Source organism: Lagopus leucura, unplaced genomic scaffold (genome assembly GCF_019238085.1).
Source record: "Lagopus leucura isolate 7727_CA_CO unplaced genomic scaffold, USGS_WTPT01 Super-Scaffold_100019, whole genome shotgun sequence".
Taxonomy (NCBI): domain Eukaryota; kingdom Metazoa; phylum Chordata; class Aves; order Galliformes; family Phasianidae; genus Lagopus; species Lagopus leucura.
The window spans coordinates 1,688,155-1,696,183 of NW_024962273.1; positions in this window are offsets into that span (position 1 = coordinate 1,688,155).

Genomic DNA, 8,029 nt, shown 5'->3' on the forward strand with positions numbered 1-8,029 from the left:
GATGGATGGATGGATGGATGGATGGATGGATGGATGGATGGACAGCATCTGCTCTTACCATTTCTCCCAAGCACATCAGACTTATTAGAGTAACCACAAAGTCTACAGGCAGTGATCCTTCAACCCTGAGAATCACTGGCACAAGGACACAAATACAGCAAACCTGGGCTCCTGATGGGAAGGCACAGTGGTGAGAACGTGACATCACCAATTCTGTTCTGTTTAAGAGCAAAACTGCAGAACCACTGAGATGAGAGTGACTTACTCCTGCTCCTGTACATGGCATAGATACATCTTTGTTTGCAGCAGGCAATCTGCCTTTATGTGTATGTATAAATGTCGACCTGTGTGAGTCACCTCCAGCAGCCTAAATTTAGCTTTTATTTACATGATTCTGAGTTATCTCTAGACCACTGTGATCCTCACTGAGATAAATCCTGCTACTAGGGGGAAAGACAGAATTTTCCCAGCTTCCCCCCAAAAGCAAATCTCTTGTAAGCAGTCATATGTTCATGTAAGATACATAAACAGTCCTTAGCAGAGGAAAAAAAGCCTGTGCAAATAAGAAAAAATGCTCCAGAATCCCTTTCATTTCATTGCATCAACAAAAATAACCCACCAGCTTGGCTTGTGTGGCACAGCCCATCGGTTTTGACTCAACTCTGGTGTTCGCAGGGCTGTGGTTTTGCTGGAGAAGCTTTACTGTGAGGGGAAGGAGCTTTTGCTAGAGCTTTCCTCAGCATTGGTGTGCTGCTTCTATAGCAGCACAACCTGAGATTTATACGTAGCCAGAGCATGACAAAGCAGCATTTAATGTGCTGTGCTGAGGGATTCAGCCAGCACCGATGTGTTTCCAATGGCAATAGGATCTAAAAGGGCTGTGATGGAGCTGCAGTGTGTCGTCTTCCCCTCTGGTGCCTGAAAACTGATGGATTACTGACAAAAACATCTGAAACCTGGCAGTGCAGACGAAAGGCAACCGCTGCTCAAATCTGGTGTAAGTATGGCTGGGAAGAAGTTCGCTTGGGTTTGCAAAAGCTGCAGGAGAAGGAACGGGGCTAATGCTGCTGCACAATGTATGCAGTCTCTTTCATATATCCTCTGCTGAAACCAGACCAAGCCGACGGGGATTTTCTTGGCAAACCCTGCTCTGCAAATGGCAGATTTATTGGCACGGCGTGAAGCAATGCCGGCTATCAGTGCCTGCACAGCATCTCCAGCATGAACTGAAAACAAAGATTTGATTGTCTCTGTTTATCTAAAAAGATTTGTGAAACAGTTCTTCACGCGGAGCTGGGGGAAGAAAAACATTTGTGTTCTTATCTGCGATCTTTGCCTCTTTGTTTTGAAGTTTGGGAGCAAAACTTCTGTATGGCTGAATCCTGCAATTAACAGGCAGTTTGCTAACGAGATTGTTGCATGTTTCAAGCAGAACATGCACCAAGCAGGCAGGAGGAAGGGGTTGTGCATGGATGCTTTCTACAAGATGGAAACCTGCCCCTCTTTTGCTAGAATGGGTCATCCTGGAGCAGTTCTGTAATTCCCAGGCCCAGCAGCTGCTCTGCAGTGCCTTTGTGGGGTTTCAGCACACCTGGGGGCTTTGGCAAACAATAGGCTATGGGTAAAACCAGCACAGTGCTAGAGGAAATTACAGCATGTACGTACACCAGAGAGGGTGAAAATAACCTGTGAGCAGCAAACATCCTGCAGTCCCTGTGAGTGGAAGAAAATGCAATTGTCTTTAGGAAGAATTGTTCTTGGGTTTGTGCAGAATGGAGGTGACATCAGGAAGGGACCTTGGGTTGGAAGGGGCCTGAAAGGTCATAAAGCAACAGAATGGCTGAGTTGGAAGTGACTTAAAGATCACAGAGCCGTAGAATGTTGGGTTGGAAGGGGTCTTAAAGATCACAGAACCATAGAAATGCAATAGCTTCCAGGAGGATCTGTTGTTCCATGATCTTCCCAGGCATCAGAAGAATGATGATTACAAAGAGTCACAAAGAATGCCAGGAATGATTCCAACAGCAGCGGCACTGAGAGCAGGGGGTACTTAGACACTCAGTTCTCTTTTAGCTGTCATAACACACCGTGCCCTGCTGAGTGCTCACTGTGACCACATCTTTCTGGGCTGAATGTCCCCAGATCTGCCCAGGATGACCATAGCACTATTCCCTGCCATCCCTGCTGTGCTCCCACCTGTGGTTTCTGCAGTTTGCTTCTTCAAGATGTGCTCAGCCACCTGGAGCACACCCCCTGTGCAAGCCCTGGGACATCTGAGCTGGGGAATCAACTGAATGCCCCTGAATGCTGCACCTCCTGGTATTGATGTCCCCGTATTCCTTGCTCTGCTTTCCTAATGGCCCAGTGAAGGTCCCGTGGGCTCAGGGTTTCCTTTTCTGCCAGTTACACCTGGGGCAAATAGGTTGGAGGAAATGCTTTGCAAGGATCCCGTATGGGAGGTAAGCTTGCATGGAAGGGCTCAGGATCTGGGCAGCTCTGGGCTGGGCTCACTGCCTTAAACCTGGGTTCACACCAGCACTTGGAAGCACCCCAACGTTGTGGCACAGCATCAGCTCTCTTCCTATGCCTTTCCCCCACACGCTCATGATGGGTTCCATCCCAGCACGCGGGATGAATTGCCTAATGCCAGGTGACAGATGCTGCAATAAAACCCCTCCTAATGAGCTGGTATCAGAAAGCTGCTCATTCATAAAATGTTGATATTACCAGCAGGACAAATGGGCTTCCTTTAATCACAACGTGTTACAGTGCTGGCAGGGAGCCAGCCTCTAACAGCCGCAGCCAAGAGCGGTGCACCTCGGCCAGGAGGGATGCTCAGGATGAGGTATGGGATAATGCTGGGGCTGGCACTTGGGATGATGCTGGAACTGACCCTCAGGATGATGCTCAGGATGGTGCTGGGCTGATATTTGGGATGATGCTCACGGTGGTGCTGAGGCTGATGCATGGGATGGTGCTTGGAATGATGCTCAGTATGATGCTCATGATGATGCTCAGGATGGTGCTGGGGATGGTGCTCTTGGTGCTTGGGATTTTGACTTTTTGAAAGGGTAGATAACAGCAGGGCAAGGGGAAATGGTTTTAAGTTGAGGGAGGGAAGATTTAGGTTGGATGTCAGGGGGAAGTTCTTTCCTATGAGAGTGGTAAGGTGCTGGAACAGCTGCCCAGAGAGGCTGTGGATGCCCCGTCCATCCCTGGAGGTGCTCAAAGCCAGGTTGGATGGGGCCCTGAGCAGCCTGGGCTGCTATGAAATGGGAAGGTGGCAGGGGAGTTGGAGCTTCATGATCCTTGAGGTCCCTTCCAAGCCTGGCCATTCTGTGATTCTGTGTGATGCTGCGACTGATGCTCAGGATGATGCTTGGGATGATGTTCATGGTGGTGCTGGGGCTGATGCTTGGGATGGTGCTTGGAATGATGCTCAGGATGCTGGCAGTGGTGGCATTGGCACTGCAGGGATGGCAGCTTGCGCCAACTCTGGGGACAGAGCAGAGTGACAGGCCCCAAAATCAGGGATCCCATCTGCCTTGTTCCTCCCAGTTATCTTACCCCTAATGTCACAACCCACTGCAGTCCATCATGCGTCATTCCCAGCTCCATGCTGGGCGATGGAGGTCTGCACAGCATGGAAACACTTTCCAGGTGCTGGCAGAAGGGTATCTGAAGAGAGGAGGGAGAAGGGTTCTCCATGCCACCTCCCAACACCATCCTGCTCAAATAGAAAAGAACAGCCCTCCTTAAAGCCTCATTCCATTGTCATTTTAATGAGCATTTCAGGTCATTTCTCTCCCCGCCTTTGAGCGTGGCTCTCGCTATGCAGTTGTTAGGTGAGAAATATTCAAGTCAGTCAGTTTGAAACGAATTTCTGGATTTTTACATATTTCTATAAAGAAGACTTTCATGATCAGAACCCGGCGGCTGCTTCAAACAGATGTGACTTCTGTCACTTTCGGATGATTTTCTCCTTTGCACAAAACCCCCGGATTTCACCCCGTTATGTTAAAAGCACACAAAGCACGAAAGGCACCCATTAGGGCCGTAGGTGTACTACATTTCAATGACTTTAACAACATTTAACTCCGAGGTACACCGTGCTCGAGCGTTTCCACTTGTGGGAATGGGAAAATGAAATATATGTACGATCCAAGGATGGGCAGAAGAGGAAGCAATGGGGTACAATAGTTTGGAGATGGGTTCTGCCCCTTAATTCCCCGCTAAGCGATGAGCCCAGGCACTGCGCTGGGGATGCTCCGCTTGCCTTTTGGATACCCGGCTTTGTCTGCTCCCAGCCCCAGGAATTAACACTTCCCCATTTGCCCCATTAGCATGCAGACAGAGCAGGGAGTGGTGACCGTTTCTCCCGGCCCCAGCGGGCAGCACAATGAGCAGATGGCCGGGCAGCACCACCACGGCTCTCTGCGCTCGTGCATTTGCATGTCAGTGATATGACTTTAAGCATCTTACACGGGGGATAAATCATTTGGCACATTAAAGAGGCACGGGGAGCTACTGGCGTGTCGTACAAGAGAAAAGCTCCAGATCTCTGTGGCCAATTTCACCTGACTTCTTCATCCGGGTTCTTAAGAGCCTGAACATGGATAATACCCACAGAAACACAGTTACACCTCTATATTGGCTTTGTGGCTTAGCAAGACTTCAGGAGAAAAAAAACCCTAATCCATTGGTTGGCTGCAGGCGTTTGCTGCACTCGGTCCCATCCAGCTTCATGCTAGAAAAGCAGCAGTACAAAATCTTTTCTCCCAAACAGGAAAGGATTTTGTGTGATTTTGGGGTCATCATGTTGTCATGCGGTAATTCCAGTCTGCAGGATGACAGGCATTAATAAAACCCAGATTTGACAGTGCACAAACACTGTGCATGAGACAGAGATGGGGATGGGGACAGGATTGGGATGGGGATGTGATGGGGATGGAATGGGGATGGGGTCAGGAAAGAGATGGGGATTGGGATGGGATGGGAGTGGGGGTGGGGATGGGATGGAGTTTGGGATGGAGATGGGATTGGAGTAGGGGTGGGGACGGAATTAGGATGGGGATGGGGGTAGGATAGGGATGGGAGAAGGTTGGAAATAGGATAGAAATGAATGTGGGATGGGGATGAGGACAGGTTTAAGATGTGATGTGGGGATGTGATGGGGATGGGGTTGGGAACAAGATGGGGATAGGGATGGGAGAAGGTTGGAAATAGGATAGAAATGGGGGTGGAATGGGGGAGAGGATGAGGACAGGGTTAAGGATGGGGATGTGGTGGGGATGAGGTTAGGAACGATGGGGACGGGCATGGGGATGGGGTTGGGGATGAGGATGGGAATGGTTCCTCATCAGCCCTTGCTGATGGCCCTTGCTGAAAAGGTGGGTTTGTGCCGCACACATCCACAAAGGCAGCTCAGTGGTAAAGCCTGGGGAATGCCGATAAAAAAACAATTATTTTCCTTCTTGACATTTCCTTGATGGCTGCGGAGTGAGACGCGGAGGAGCAGCCGGCAGCGCTTTGCTTTGTCCTCTGCTGCAACAGCATCTGGGTTCCCCTTCACCGGGGACGTGTGCGACTCGCAGAGCATTTAAATCACTCATTTGCCACCCGCAGAGGGATCTCCATTACCATTAACAACAGCCCCATGTCTTCATCAGAGCCCCGGGGCTGTGGATGCCCGGTGCACGCTCTGGGCAGTGCTCACCTGGCCCCACTGCACAGCCTTGGAACAAATCTGAGAGCTATCTGCTTTCCAAAGAGAAAACCTGTTTCTAATTAGAGGTAAATGTGTATCCTGGTAACACCGCATTTCCAGCGTTGTTTTCAAATGTTTATTGATTAATCATTATTATGGGAAAACACGGGCTTCCAGATATAAATCTTTTGACAGAAGCTGTCCATCAAAAATAATGATCCTTTTAAAGCTCATGAATAAATAATAATGCAAATCTATTTTACATAAAATACATACTGCTTTCCATTCCAGCCGCTGAGCCGAAATACGGTTATTTAAAATAATGATTTTACAATGCTTAGATAATGAGCTATTATGCATTTAATACACGGCATTTTTCCCTGGCCTCTGGATTATTACTTTTTCAAATTAAATCATTCCATTACTTTGTATTCCTCTTTGCTACGTGCCTCGCACTGGCATTATCCCATATGTCACAGGAAGGCTCTGTCATTGCCACGGGGGGCACGGTGATACCAGGGTCCCTCGTGACTTTGTTGGTCTTCCCATGTGCTGGGCTGGAGAGGGGGACCCTGGTGGGCATCTCATCTGCAGAAGTAATTATCAGGCCCCAAACGAGCTGGATGCTATTAGTGTGTGAGGAAGATGTCTACGGATGGCGGATGGCTCTTGGGGGAGTAACTTAGGGGTTTGCTGGGGAATCTGGCCAGCAGCTCGGGAGGGCAATAAATACACTTTAAGGATGCTCTTTCAGCTCTTATTTAATTATACAATAAAAATACCTCTGGTGGGGAACAGTGGCAGTTCTTGCAGCAGTTGGAGCTCTGTTTTGAAGGCCACTCTTTGTTCCGTGCCACCAAAGCAGCCAGACAGATAATAGAACCGTAGGATTGTAGAATCATAGAATCACAGAATGGCTTTCCTGGGTTGCAAAGGAGCACAGTGCTCACCCAGTTCCAACCCCCTGCTGTGTGCAGGTCGCCAACCAGCAGCCCAGGCTGCCCAGAGCCACATCCAGCCTGGCCTTGAATGCCTGCAGGGATGGGGCATCCACAGCCTCCTTGGGCAGCCTGTACCAGTGCCTCACCACCCTGTGTGTGAAAAACTTCCTCCTAATATCCAACCTAGACCTTCCCTGTCTCAGTTTAAAGCCATTCCCCCTTGTCCTATCACTGTCCACCCTCACAAACAGCCGTTCCCCCTCCTGTTTATCTGCTCCCTTCAAGCACTGGAAGGCCACCATGAGGTCTCCCCGCAGCCTTCTCTTCTCCAAGCTAAACAAGCCCGGTTTCCTCAACCTTTCCTCATAGGGATGAGTGGGGCTGAGGGCTGCCTGGTCCAGGACACCTCCCCATGCCCCCATGGCCCCGTTCCCATGGCCATTTGCTGCTCCAGGGATGAATTATGGATCATTTTCCCTCAGTCAGGGAAGGGTTTTAATAAATGTGGGATCAATATATATTCCCCTTAAATTTTCAGTTGGGGGTAGGAAATGGAAATGAGCCTCTCTGATGCGTCTCTGATATTAGAGGTAATGATCTCAGATTCTCTTCTACCAGAGTAATTTGAAATAATTTGAAATATATTTTCTGAGATGACTATTAACATCTGCAATTTTTCTCCTCATTTTCAAGTGAGCTGTAAGTGTACCTAATGTCAGGGAAAGAAATCACATCTGAAATAGCAGCAGTAAGGCCATTTGGAAAATAGCTCAGATGAACCATTTGTTTAGATGATTTCTTTCTTCTTTTTTTTTTTTTTTTCTCTCCCTGAATTTTCATGAAGAGGAGCCCATTGTAAAAATGGTCATTAAGTGGAATTTAAACAGTGGCTTCAACCATATACTTTCCCAGCAAATAATATGGGAACGAATTGAGAGATTCCCTGTAGGTTGGGGAGAAGGCTGCTGGCAGTCAGCAGCGGGCACAGCCACCTCGGGCCATGCTGAAGCTCATGGCCCCACTTCTGTCCCCAAACACCTCCAAGACTACCTCAGTTCGAGGGTGAGAAAATGGAGGATGATACAGAGCTATTGGGACTGCCTCAGTTTGAGGATGCAAGAAGATGGAGGAGGTATTTGAAGGCTCGGGACTGAATGGATTTGCAATTAATAAAGCAGGAGATTAGAGACAAGAAAAAGCCAACAAAGATGTCCTGTGTCCTGACTATGGCTTATTGTTCAGATATCTGCTCATTAAGGAGTGGTTACACACTGGCAGAACTGGGCCACTGGAGCCACTGGGAATACGGGGAACCTTTTCCTTTTCCTTTTCCTTTTCCTTTTCCTTTTCCTTTTCCTTTTCCTTTTCCTTTTCCTTTTCC